The 12,754-nt window shown below is 35.5% G+C and overlaps 1 protein-coding gene across 1 annotated transcript in view; it reads left to right on the top strand.

Annotated features, from left to right (window-relative positions):
• Positions 1 to 12,754, top strand: part of DOCK2 (dedicator of cytokinesis 2) — a 186,925-nt gene that overhangs the window by 95,078 nt on the left and 79,093 nt on the right. The gene's annotated exons all lie outside the window — the stretch shown is intronic.

The following is a 12,754-nucleotide window of genomic DNA, read 5'->3' as shown; positions in this document are numbered from 1 at the left end:
TTTTTTTTTTTTTTAATACCATGCATAAAACCCTGGTACCTCAGCCTCATCAGAAAAATGGTCCCACTCTCCGCACCATGCAAAATCCAGCCAAGCACAGCTTGGTTTTTCTTTATGTAGACTCATAATAGTATAATAGTTTAAGCATAGCTCTAAGTTACATGTTTCTRTAGTGTCTCATTTGCAATATATTAGTTTATCTAATCTTTAAAAGGTAAGTGTATTTATTCAGTTATACCTCCAGGCTTGATTCCAAAATGGCAGTATTCTGAGATGACAAGGTTTTAATATTCAAGAGATTGTGTCTTCATGACAGCTTAGTCTGTTAGATGCTGTCAAATGTATTGTTGTTCCCTACCTTTTGAGCTTACAGTATAAGCAGTACTTGCTGAAAAGTTACTTTTGCATGTATTGAACGAAGATAGTCATTAGCTATATACATTAGTGTTAGCATGAAATACTCCAGTCTAATTTTTTCCTATCACCATTTTTCTTCAACTTGCAAGTATCCAAAACTTGTCCAAAATTTCAGAGACTCAAATGAAGACACTGTCTTTCCCTTTATGAATGTTAACATTCAAAGGCAGCAAATGATRTTTATAGGTGTTTGCTGCCATTAGAAAACACAGGAGAAGGGCCATGTGGTGAGTGACTTCATGTACAAATCTTGATAGTTTTGCTGAAAAAAAAAGTTTTCTTTTTGGAAAAGAGTCTTTAAGGCTGAAGGGAAGATGTTTTAGTAAAGAGATTTTAGATGATGTTCCTTGCATAAGCGCATAGACGAAGATGTAAATGAAGTTGTGGGATGAGGAAGGTTCTGCATAGTTGAGACTATTGAAAAGGACACTTGTGAAAAAAATACTTTGATATGTGAACCATGGATGAAAGATGCTAAACCTACGAATTAAGAACAATACTCCCAAAAGTGCCAAATTCAACTTCGATACCCATGAAAAACGTGATAGAGATGTAATCTCTTGTGTAAAGAGAGAGATGAATTCAGCTACTAAGGGAGACCTTTTAAATGGCCACTACAAGTAGAGGGCCAATCATCAATCACAGCAAGGAATCTTACTGCTTTGCACCATATGATAGTGTGAAAGCAAATGTGTTAATTACAACAGGGGATGCAGTAATCTGAATAGCATTGTTTGCCAAATGAGTGGTACCTGGAGTTTTCTCCAGTGCCTGGGTTGTATTGCCTGGTATGCTTTCGTTATGAAATCTTGTTGGCGAGTACACAGAATATGCTATTCTACCTGTGGAAGAGTGCATCAAATGGTCTGTGATGCAGTACTTCTGGTAATGCTGTGAATGACCCTTGGTCAGGGATCTAAGAAACAGGAGATGTGAACTTCTTTTTTCCTGAATGGACAGGAGAAGGTAGTTMAATAATATGCAATAGAGCGTAGGCTTTTCACTTCAAAAAGGGAAGATTTTAGTAATGGAAGAGATGATGGGGCTTTCTCTCCAAGTAATATTGCAGCAGGATTTGAAAATTACTTAAGGTTGGCAGGTCTAGGTAGAGAAGATGCTGCAACAAGGAAAATAGATTTAGAACAAGTATTAAGAATGAAGATTGTGTGGTTTGGTTATACTTTGCCTGAGATGATGAGCAGGCCATTTTGCCTGAAGATGCACTGAAATATAAAATCACGATGATCTTATTTTATCTTTGCAGATAGTTTTCAGAACCTATGCTATTTGAAATACCTTTATTCTACCATAATAAAATAAAACTTCATTGACAAGTTGATACATTTCATTGGCTGCTTCAGAGCAGAAGGCTTCGTGGAGTAGAAAAAAGGTTGTTTCTTAAGACTCCTTTTGGATCATATATKAAGAGCTGTTAATACAGGATTTACTGTCAGGAGATGATAAATGATTCTGATAATAAGTGAATAAATTCCATGTTTTCCTTGTGTAACATACAACTAGGTTTTGCAATGTTAGTTTAAGTGTACTTACAAGATGGAAGTTATCCAATGTGACAGGTTGGTGTGTTGGAAAGCGTACAGGTAGCAGGTTCATAGCATAAGATGTCGTTGTTCTGTCTCACTCAAATCTGGTGTTTTACTATTTTAAATGATGTTTGTTGAAAAAAAACCTTAGGAAGTATTTCAAAATGTTTTTTAAATATGTGTGCATATGTGCTAGACCTTAAATTATTGTAAATTTACACTCATGCTTTATAAAATGTTAACATGTATGTGTATTGTGAGATCAATACCTATGTGTATAAGTGCGAGCATATGAGAGAAATCATGGTGCTGTGAAAGCCTTAGTCATTGCCTTGAKTGATTGCAGACATACTGTTAATGAGACTTACATATTTTCTTATCAAACTTTCTCCTCAATTACATACAGAGTTAAAACAGATAGTTACACCATACTTACAACACCTAGGRCTAGTTCTAACAATGAGACTTAATATTCTTCCTGATTATTGTAACATAATAGACTATTTTTGTGGTGACAAGTTGCCTTCTATTCCCCTCTATCCTTCCTCTTTGTGTCTCTGTTGAGAAGACTACTAATGAAGTATTTATCAGGTACTGATACTGGTACTATATCCCTTCATTTATTTTCTGCTAGTCCCTTCCCATCCATCATATTTCCATCCCATTTCCTGCTGTTTTTTGGTTTAGTCCAGTAGAATATCAGCTCTAATTCAWTATGCCAACACCCTGCAATATGATATGTTTCGTTACCTGAATTTTGGGGCTTGATAAGTGAAACCTTGGTTCAGGTGAAGAAAAAGAGATCAAAAGTGTTTTAACTGTAATTCCGTTAGATTTTAGGAACATTCATCTGCCTTGGTAATAGCCATACTGAATTTCTCCCTGTACTCTATTTGTCACTCCTGTTTATTTCTTCAGTGTGTGCCAGTGTATAAGGTGCTTTACTGTTACTTCTGCTTATATCACAAAGCTTCTGGATATAATGGGAGACAGTGAGAAGGAAACATGCCTGATTCTTGCTGAAATATGTTTTCCCATTGCTCCTAGGTTTCCTACTGAAATATTGAAACTTGTGTGGAAAGATTGTGCCAGTTCTCATCATGGTGACAGGACTGGAATTTAAAATGTACATCTTGAGGGATTTTTTGCCCTTCCTTTAGGCCAGAGCATGACATAAAATATGCATGTGGCAGTATATGTTGTCCCCATGAGGTATATTTTGTATACGGTTCTGAATATACCCGGCTGAATCTTTTTCCAACTCTTGACTCTGAAAAATATTTTCAGTGTGAGGGAGTTGAATTACAGCGGTTTAGAGACTGGATTACATGAAAATGGCTGACAGTCACCTCTGGAGAGACTGAAATTATGCTTACTGGCTTTGGCAGGATATATGCAGAGAATGACGTTTCCCTTAAGCTCCTTGTTTTTGATGGGGAAAGGCTTCTGCAGACGAACAAGGAATCTAAGCTAAGGTAAATGAGCTCGGACTCCTCTGAGGAAACGGGTATCAGTTGTGATCATGGCTGCTTTTCAATATCAGAGAAACGTTTTTCAAGTTGTATCATTCTGTAGTCTAGTCTGCTAAGGCGATCTGAGTTGGCAAGGCTTGTCTTTGATTTGCTGCAAAACGTAGCAGAGAGATAATTGTCAGTAAGGCTGGTAGCTGGGGTTGTTGTATAGATTGTTTCATGCTATCCCCAGGCTACCAGAATTATCTGCTCCTTAGAGAGACTAAAGAGAAGAGTGGAGCAACAGAGAAGCCACTGCTTATTATCTGTTCCTGCTATAAGTCACCCTACCTCAAGATGCACCAGCCTGATGCTGCTGAAGAGTTCAGTGAAATGTATTTTGGGTGATTGCAGACAAATCCATGAGAAGTACATGACAGCAAAATTTTATGGTCCTCTGTTTGTTTCTCAGCAATTCTTTTCCTTTAGCTTTACATTTGCAAATGTGTGTGGGGTTTTTTTTTGTTTTTTTGTTTTTTTGGTTTTTTGGTTAATATGGTGCAGATTCTAAAGTGTTTCATATTGTCCTTAGTGCAGGTTTTATAGAAGCTCGAAATTTAGACTTATGCAATTTAAGAACACAACCCTTTGTATCTTGACCAGTGATTTAGCACCCCAAAAGCTTGATGATGTTAATAAATAACGGGGAAGTGCTGTGACAGGTAGTTTGGCTTTGCTTGCTTCCAGTCCATGCTGTACTCCTCTCCCAATACTTGAGAAAGGGTCACAAGTTTAGTTTCTTTCAGAGCATTTTGAAGACCTTTTTTTCTCAGTCACGTTTGCAGTCTGGTACACTGATTTACTTRTTCTCTGTGATTTTATTTTGTCACTTCATAGCTTTTTTCTCTCCTCTATATTTTAATGCTTTATGGTTCAGTATTGTTTGTGAGGTGTCTAGATTATTATGCTGGGCAAATACCTTTAAAAATAAATTGTGGCATCATCATACCTGGCTACTTTTTCTAAAGCTAGAGAGAACTTGCTTTTTAAAAGCATTGTTATCTGCTAGGAGAGGTTTTGAAAAAACATTTCTGTAAGTTATTGGCAGCATAAAAAAATACCATAGCCTTACAAGTTCTTCCTCTAAGCTTTCCATTACTTCCAAAATCAGGAGAGTTAGACATTGAATATGTTTCTCTGCAGCTTGTTCTTTGGCCAGAAGTATTGGTCCCACGCGTATAGCGTTATTGCAGTGTATCTGAGGCTAAAAATTGTTCCTCATGGAAGTAGAAAGGCAAATCAGAGTCAAGTCTGGTCCCACCAGAGTATGACAAACAAGTGGTTAGTTTTCCATACTTTATTCATATATTATTCTTTTTCCTTTTTTTGATGATTATTGCTCACTTGGGACAGGCTATGAGAATTTGATATTGCTTCATTACTAACAGCTTAAAGTGTTCAAAAATGACTACTTTGCCTCTTGATGTTTATGAAGAAAATAGTCATCCAAAGCTTGTTTAGTTTTGAGTACAGTAATTCCAAAAGGTCTAAATTACATCAGGCTGAACACCAACTGGCTCCCAAATGCCCTTGATGATTTACGTGCTGAGATTGACGTATGTTAAAAACCTGAAGGATGAATTTACAGTTTTTCTATCTACAGTGTACCTCTGTGAATTAATTGCTTGATATATTAATATATTCAGCTGCTAATCCTGATAGTGGTTGCTGTTTCTTAATAACGTGATGTTTCTGCGAAGAAAAAGAGACTGCTGTTTCAAGAGGCTATTATCAGATGTCAGCGCCTTCTGAGGGTAAGGGCCAGGGCTTAGTAATTTAGGATCTTAAGGCACAGTACATACTATGGATATAAAAACTGAGTATGAAGCAAATTTTGTGCAACAGCATAATTTTAGGAGGATGAAGTGCAGTAATACCATGAAGTGTCTTAAGTAAGTAACAAGATAATAAAATCAATATGATATTTAAGATGAAGCCAGTATAATGTCGGAGGAAAATGAGATGGTATTTTATAAGTGTGCCTAGTCTACCCTGGAATGCTTCCAAAACAGAGAGCTGCAGTAATCTGGTAAAAATCACAAAAACGTAAATAAGCATTTCACCCTTGAGGAAGGCAATGCTTAACCTAGTGTTTCTGAGGTGAGAGAAGACAACAGATGACAGATCATCCTTTACTGATCTGATGTGGTCATTAAAGAATCATCCTGGAGTTACTTGTGGAAATGGGAATAAGCATCCTCAAGAATTGCTTGGAAATAAGTATCCTCAACAACTCCTGTAGTTGGAAATCAGATTTCCACAAATGAAGACAGTAAACTTCAAAGGATACAGGAAGATAATATACATGTAGTAGGCTCTGCAAATTAACAGAAATTCTGTCTCGTATGTTTTTAGTCCTTCAGAATCCTTTGTAAAGTGATGTGCAAGTTGTTTAATGGTATAAGCATGTATTATCTTAAAACAACTTTGCCTGTGTTTTTCTCACACGCACACTCAGGAATATAGAATAAGCCATATGATAGGTATTTTACATGATTGTTACACCTCTAGTGAGGTTGAGAAGAGGACTGCAGTCAAGGCACTGAAGTGGCATACATAATATGGCCTGCCATGTGTCGAGGTCTCCAGGGTGAAGAACAACTTTCTCCTAGTCTGTATGCGTTTCCCTCAAATGTCCTCCCCCATGGCTGGTTACTGTCCTGTCAGTAACTTCCTAGAAGCTGCTTCCTTTCTTCATTAGGTAATACCAACAGTATGTTGCCTTAGTGACTCTGAAGCAGGGTTTTATTTTCTCAAAATTGTATTGTTTTGTCTTCTAAATTATAATTTTTTAATTAAAGGGCTCCTTGGGAAAAGATTCAGATGTAACTTAGGTAAGCAGCAACCCAGTTCTGTGAAAATTAGGAATATATTCCTGAGGTATTGACAAGGCAGATAACATATGTTGTGTGGAGCACTTTTTGTAGTGCTTCAGACATAAGWCAGCATGCAGGTTTCTTTAGATATTTTTCAGATAAAGTGCAAAGGTAATTAAATGGGCATTTTATTCTCCTTTTGTTTGTTCTTTAAGTGTAATTAAATTTAAAGAAAATTGTTATAAAAAAAAATCTGTGATAGAACTCATAGATATTATTGTGGCTTGTCTGTCAACATTGCTATTTTATTCTCCCAGCTTTAAGCTCAGAAAAGCACTTAAGGCAGGAATGGCCAACTGGCAACCTAGAGGCATGTGTATATGCTTGTATACCAGGAGTGAAATAGTTCAGTGAGAATTGTGTGTTCATGCATACTCTGATGTTCTTGCGTAATTATATATCCTGATGGAGATGTTTTTGTCTCTAGAATTATTCATTTCATGGCTAGCTTCCAGAAGACTGTAGGGTTCAGCTAGATTTATGTGGTTCAATAAGTCCTCTCAGCTGTTGTTAAATTAGGAAGACTTTTCATACATTTTGCACGTGTCCATTGTACTAAATAGGCTTGTACATTAGGTTGTTTCCTCATGTATTGTGAGTGTTTATTTTGATTGACAGGCTAATTTAGCCTGTCCTGAAAAGCTGATGAGCCCCAAGGAGGTTGGAAAAAGAACTGCGAGAGCCTGCAACAGAGAACTGCRTTTGAACAAGTTTTCTTTTGCAGCTGCTAACGTTGGCTAGTCTGAGCTATTCTGCTAGCCCACTATCTCTCTGCTCTACATTTTTTTTCTTCCATTTTCTATCAGACAGTCATCCTTGCAACCACAAAGATTCCTTGTTACCTAGTGCAGTGAAATTCTAAGTAATACTGCACTGAATTGAATGAGAGTTCTCCTGTTTCTTCCAAAATCTTTGTGACTTTTGTATTAATTTCCTACTTTCATACAGTGTTACTCAGTTCTTCCAGTGCATCTGGGACTTGGGCTGTACAGCCTGCTAAGTCCAAAGTAATGCCCTGGCACCCTCTAAATGGAGCACTTGCATTTAGATTTTTATGATAATCTGGAATGAGTAAGGAGAATCTACTAATGCTCTTTTATTTCAAATTTGCTCCTCCTCCTAATGGCTTATTTAGATGTCAATATGTGTACATCTAAATTGTTTTTCCTCTTCAGTTGTAAATACCTTTTTCTTGTAGTTTTATAGCATATGATTCATAATTAACAGCCAGGAATTTTCTTTAAAAAATATAAAAAGTAGTGAGAAATAAGCCATCACTTATAAGTAAAACCTCTCTAATCTGTGTATGTTGATGGTAATTCCTTATTTTCTGGCTGTTGATACTTTTAAAGCTTCTAACTGCCAAAGATTATAATTTACCTTTACAATTCTCTGTAGTCAGATGTTTAAATTGCCTCCTGTTTTGCAGAAGTTGGKTTTTTTCCAGCAATTCAAAATATTGAGGGAATGTGTGTACTGATACTCCATTCCACCAAAGTCAACAGGGCACACTAATTCCAATCATTTAATACTTTCCATCTTTTTTTCTTCTACAAACGTTATTGAAGAAAGACATAAGATGATAGAAAATGATGATTTTTTTCCATTATTTTTCTTTGCAAACAAAGTAACTCATGAAATAGTCTGACATATTTCATTCCTCATTTCCATTCTTCTTAAAGCTTTGCTTTAAGTGTTAAAAACATGAAAATTGGGACAGGAAATGCTCAAAGTCATGCAAAAATTATTTCTGTGATTCAGATGAACTGTTGGCAATTCAATGTGCCAAGTCATCTTGCTATGAAACRAAAGAACATAGAAATTGTTGAGCTGTATGGGTCTGTCATTTATCTATCTTGCAATGGCATTTACAGGTGTTTCAGAGGGAGTTTCATGAGTTTCCARAAGAAAATGCTTACCGGTTTTTAAGAGGAATAGGTTTAGTTCTTTAAGGATGAGATTTTATATCCTTACCAAACTCCCTTTTTCTTCAAACAAATGAAGTACTTATCCATGAATTTTCAGTAGTTTTCTTAAATTCTTTTTCRTTTATGTTTGCCAGAATGTACAGTCCAGTGTGTTTCTCTGTTTAATTAAAAAATCTCATGCATGTTACTCAACTTCTCTGAGTATGTTTGACTTCTGCAAAATATATATAAGTACAACACTGCAGCCAGTCCTCTAGATAAACAATTTATATTTYGGCATATTTTTTTTTCCTCTTTCTTCCGTGTCCTTCTGAATGATGAAAAGGTTGATACTAAGAAAGTGAAGTTATATGGGTGAATTGATTGATTGTCCATGGTGACTTGAATTGATTAATCATGTTTTCAGTTTAACTTTTGTGTGTATAAYTTATAAAAAGCAAACAGTCCATCTAGTGTGCATATTAGTTATAGCTTCTTCCAGAAGTTACTGATTTCTGAATGGAGAACCTGGTTTGAGTTTGAGACTCATGTCATAGGATGGGTTGCACTAAATGAGTGGACTGTTCTACCTTTCATGATTCCTAAGGGAAATTTAGCTACGTTTCTCTCTCCTTCCAAAATTTATCTCAGTATCTCCCTGGGCAGTGGAGTATATTTGCTCCTGATTCAGATATTCATACATATTTGTGTTATGCTATATGTTGTGTTATAACATATATGTGTTGTGTTATGTTGTGGTGAAGTTTTTTTCTTTTTCTTTCTCTTTTCTTCTTCTTCTTCTATTTTCTTTTCTTTTTTTTCTGAACATCTTTAAAGCATATAGACTTACAGCAAGACTTGATTTGAGACCCTGAACATCAGTATCATTTGTAGATTCTTTGTACTCTTAAATAGCTTATTTTCTATTTCTGCCTACTTCTTTATTACCATTGACAGTGTCCATCATGACCCTTGATTATTGTTATATAAGAGTAGAAATAGCCTGAAACAAAGTGAATTTTATTCATTGTATATCAATAACAGAATTAATCTGGCTACCAAAGTGGAAAACAATGACTTAGTTATTTGAGGCAATTGATTGATCATGTTAAAAATCTCCTAATATTCTGATATTTGTTAAAGTACTACATTAATTGTGTGATGGAAACTAATTTGATTTCAAGTAGGTTGCTATAGTCATTCTGCTGAAAAGAAGTTACTCTAGGATCTTCATCATTAGAGTACGTATAAGTACATACTGCATTATGGTAAAGAACTAATCTTAGAGTTATAACTTCTGTTCTTATTCCTCAGCACATATAGGTAACTTCCATTAATTTGAATTGAAATAACTTTTATCTTGATTTCTAGACMAATTCTTTATGCATTCCATATGACAACACACAAAATTGTTTCAAATTTGCTTTCAGCCCTTGCTCTGTATTCTAAATAATGCTTATGGTAAGATTATCTTATGATACACTGGGGTAGTAGGCAATGAACTYGCACAATTTTGAGAAGTAGAAACTATATGTTTGCTTCTCATGTTGGTAGTGATCTTGCTCTGCATGTATAGCAGGATAAGGTGGCGTAACTGTCTGATATTTCATGTGACAAATCCAGGAGTTCTTTTCTCTGACTTTTTTTTTGAGCTGATGTTGTATTTGGCAGTCGCAGTCAAAGATCAGAGCATTGTAACAAAGAGATTAAATAATTGTCAGTTTTAACTTAAATGACTACAGTAGGTACCATTTTAAGAATATAAATGACCCTGAAGTAGTGAATGCTCTCCTGTAGTTTGTTGTCTAWCTGTAAGAAACTCTATGGAAAAGATATAGCATTTTGTACTGTCTTCATTTTTTTAATAAAAATATTCTACATTATTGAATTATGTTTTGGCAGTAGCTCTGCAGTGTCTATAATTTCTAGTAAGTTTTTTAAGCTGTAAAATAGCAACAKTGTCCCCTTAAAATAAAAAATGAGCAAACATTTTTTCTTCTTGATACAGCATGCATTTCTTGAAAACTGATAATGTTCCAAATGCAAAATTTGATTCCAGTTCCCTTTTGAAGTATGAGATTCACCGCTAGCTTTCCACACTCATTTCCTATTATTTTCAGTTTRCAATCGTAATTCTGAGAGGGCCTGCTGCTCTACTTCGCTTGAATGGAAGCCACACAGCAGATCAGAAGATACAGGCATTGGGAAGCTCAAGGGTTTATGCTAACTTAAACAAGAAAAGATTATTTATAAAGCGTTCTGCAATGGTGTCCTCAAGAGGTTGGTTCTCTTAAAAGGCATTGCAAATTCTTTTGAATATATGATAATATAGTATCTATCAAGTGCATGTTCTGTCCTTCGCAATTCTGTAGAGTTGATTGTATAGCAAATGCATTAGGAAATGAAAATCACAAAAATTGCTTGCTTCATAAACAATTCCCTYTATTTTTCAGAAGAGTGGTATAATAAGCATTCTGTATAGCACGAACTGATAATTTTTTTAGGAATAGTTTCAGTAGTATAGTTCAAAAGCTGCAATTAAATCTAACAGCATCAATATATAAATATAATTAGTAAATATAATTAGTTGCAGTGTATGATGCCGTGATTTTAATAATCTTCTGTCTGTTATGCTAGATATATGCTGATGCTCCCACACATTGTTATTAATTGCTGTAATAAGAAAAATACAAGAGCCTTATCAGACTATTTTGGGAGATACATGCACAGAATGTGGCATAACAAATGATATTTTTCTTTTATGCCATTTCTGGCTACTCTGGCTCGTTAATCAAGACTGCTTAGGTATAAATGTGTTTCTGATTTTGTTTGCTAGGAATACAATTTCCTTAATTCTACCAACAAGTATCACCTAACAAGTATCTACAGCATCATTTTACTGTTGGCTTGGTTCGTGAGATGTCACTGCACTACTTTGTCAGTAAGGCAGTCTTCTCAGGTAAAATCTCGGCTCAGGGATTAAGAGATACCAAATCCTTCCACAAATAGCCCTGAATATTTTGACACCAAAGCATCACAGAAAAAGGAGCGCTGCTTTGGTGTGTAAGCGTCCTTTGAAGAAGTTCATGTGGCTGGATTATATAGCACTATGGAATATTTATTGATATGTGTACATTTGCTAAAATGCTAGAAAAAGTTTGAAAATCAGTTTGTCTTTGGGAACRTTGTGTACTACAGTACTTCTATACCTGTACTCTATATTGCAAGCATATTTCTTATTCTGCCAAAGTCCATACACAGCATGATCGGTATGATCTAATCCCCCTTCCCTCCCTCCTCCAAAAAAGGGTTATGAGCATGTACACAAATCATTGGTGCAGAAAATGTTACTTTGATAATTTTCTTTGCATCTTCTCAGTTTTGAGATTCTTTGTTTCTGTGATGTTATAGCTTTGAAGCTAAAACTGAYGTATCTTAAGACGAGTTACACCTTAAAAAAGAGACACGCTTGAGAATGATGCTTTTTTGGCAATAGCTTGTGAAGTAGGTAGTAGTAGGTCATTCTGCAGTTTTAAAAAGTTTTATGCTTTTGTGATTATAAATATGTACCTGTTCTTTCCTTTCATTGACTATGCCTATAATTTCTATTACAAAGTAGTGACAAGGTTGAATATAAAAAGCTCTCTCTTATAAAAATTCTGTTTCTTATTATGAGCTTTCTTTTTTAGCCAGTTATTCTGCTAGCCAGACCCCAAGATTACTTCAACCTTTAAAATGGCCCCAGTTATTCTAGAAAAAGTAAAACCCAATATAAACTCCTAATGGATATATTTTAAGTATATTTTATATTTCAAATACAGAATAAACCTGTGGTTGCCACTTAGTCTTTAGATTTGACTGTAAAATCAACACATGGTTTCTTTGTACTTTGTCCTTGCTCTCACCTATGCCAGAGCGTAGCAACTCAGCAGAGCTGTGTGGAAAGGTTTATATAGCACCTGTCCACAATCTGGTTGGCTTTAAAACCACTGTATGAGTTRTGTACCCAGCTTTAAGTGATAAATGTTTATGTGCGGTGAGGTGTAYTAACCCGGGTTTGTAAGTCAGCACCTCTCCCTTCCTTGGTAAGTCTCCAGAGTTGTAAACTGTACAGTTAYAAGGCAGTTTCATGGTAGTTACACCTGCATTTCCATTTTTGCAACCATCGTGTTGCCTTAACAGTCTCCTCTTCCCCCCCAAAAAAAATCCTATCTGAAAGAGCAAGCTGTGAACAGGACATACTGTACTATCTTCTTTTATTTCTGCCTATTTTTATTGCTGTTTTTTAAAATAAAAGTAAAGAAATAACCAGAGTACTATGGTAATGGTTGTAATGTAGGAGGAGACTGTAAATGACAGCATAACAGTCAGAACTAGCAATTTAAGTGCTTTGCCATGAGTGGAGGTTTGACATATTAAGAAAAAATTACCAAGCTCCTTACATAAAACCGTTTGAGGTTATTTGGTCATTGCAGCTACTGCAAAAAAAAAAAAAAAAA

Source organism: Rhea americana, unplaced genomic scaffold (genome assembly GCF_003343005.1).
Source record: "Rhea americana isolate MKP2758 unplaced genomic scaffold, rheAme1 scaffold_150, whole genome shotgun sequence".
Classification (NCBI taxonomy): domain Eukaryota; kingdom Metazoa; phylum Chordata; class Aves; order Rheiformes; family Rheidae; genus Rhea; species Rhea americana.
The sequence above is the reverse complement of the archived record's forward strand: the minus strand, read 5'-3'. Positions and strand labels throughout refer to the sequence as shown.